Here is a 1,773-nt window from a genome sequence, read left to right on the forward strand (position 1 = left end):
TCAAGTTTTCTGAGCTCCGCTCGGCCTTTTTCTCTGCTATGAAGGAAAAATTAGTGTCGGTCTACGAGGAGAGCTTTTGGTGGCAGTGAAATAAGCCGATATACAAGCAAGCAGAATTTTGAAAAAAAGGTGGTCTAGGAAGCCGAAAATTTTATAAGGTAGCCCTAGTATTATTTTAGCCACGTTAACCGGCCAGCCGTTTTCCAGAGTACATCCCCCAGCGGATGAGGGGCATGGCTGTGTACAGTGGTGCGTTGTGGCTCGCACTCACTATAGGTGTCTAATAATGACCGTTATGAATCTTTATTTCTCTGGAAAATGGGTCTAGGAAATAAACCCCCGCAGAAAAAAAAACACCACCTAATTTAGGATAGGAAATAAACCCCCAAGGAAATAAACCCCCATTTTAAATTTTAATTTTGGTCGTGATAGTTTCATATCAAGTCACACGGGCCGCTGAGGCATGGCCTAACGCGCAAAATGAGCAGCTGTTTAATAGTCAAGTGGGGGGTTTATTTCCGTGGGGGTTTAAATATAAAATGCAAATACTATGCATTGTATTTATTGTTCTTGAAGATTACATAAATGACATAAGAGCCTAGCTGCTTGCTTGTCGGCTTACTTTTAATGTGGCTGACTATGCATTCACCGGAGTTTATAAAGGGGATTCGTTTTTTTAATCCGGAACACGCTTTTATGATGCTGTGCAGGCACATGACAAACATGCTTCGAACATCCGTGCAGGCACGTGACAAACATAACTGATGCTTTTGTGTGGCTGGTAAAGAGTTCAAGTGTCACTTAGGCGCCAGCGCTACGCAATGGAAACTGACACCAAAGCTTCTCCATCTAATTCCACTATTTATGGTGCTGAATGTGCTTTGAGCATGCTGTTGGCTTTTTTGTTATACTTTGTTTGTCAACAGTTTTTCCAAAGGAAGTATAAAATGGCGACGGTCTGAAAGTTGTTGCGAGTTTTAAAAAACAGAATTATACCTTAGACCTGTAAATATAAGATAAAATATTTAGAGAGAAAGGCAGTGTAAATTTATAACAAAGTTAATTGGGCAAACATTGAGAAGTTGTGAAGAACACTACATTTAAATATAAATGCATTATAAATTGGGTAGTTTTTTTGGTGAAATGGGTAAGTTTTTTGGGTAATCAGACTCGGAAGAAAAAAGTGGAGGCCAAAGAGCAGTCTGGTTGATTTTCCTCCTAGATATCTACTATCAGAGCACTACTCGCCTCTTTCACGTCTAAATGATAAGGTCTCAACGTTGCTAAAACAACATAGTCGCTTAAGGGACGAAATAATTTTGCTATTTTTTATGAATTCGTCTCTAGATTATATGGCCCTTCAATTCTCAACCTCTCCTTTGAAATATCATTACCAAGGATAAGCTTGAAATGGTGATTTCAGTTTTCTGAAAAATTATTGTAAATTTCTAAAACTTCTCTGCTGAATCTATTTTTCCTAATGATTTTATTCCCCCTTTTCCCATCAATTCACAGCCCTCGCTTAGCTGATACAACAAAAAGGCGCTCTGAAAATTCGACGTTGGCCAGCGTTTAGCTCAGGAAATTCGTTTCTGTCTGAAACCTGAAGGCGGGATTTTTTATTGCACTCAGTTTTAATTTTTGGATTACATTAGAGCAGAGAACGTCAACTGCTCACGGCCACTGTAGGCAAATGTTTGCTTTCAAACGGTCTTTGACGTCTGATTTTTTTTGTCGAGTTTAAGCAAATTATAACTTTAAGTGCTCAGAAGC

The sequence above is a fragment of the Convolutriloba macropyga genome, chromosome 8 (assembly GCF_964194025.1).
Source record: "Convolutriloba macropyga chromosome 8, txConMacr16.3, whole genome shotgun sequence".
Taxonomy (NCBI): Eukaryota; Metazoa; Xenacoelomorpha; order Acoela; family Convolutidae; genus Convolutriloba; species Convolutriloba macropyga.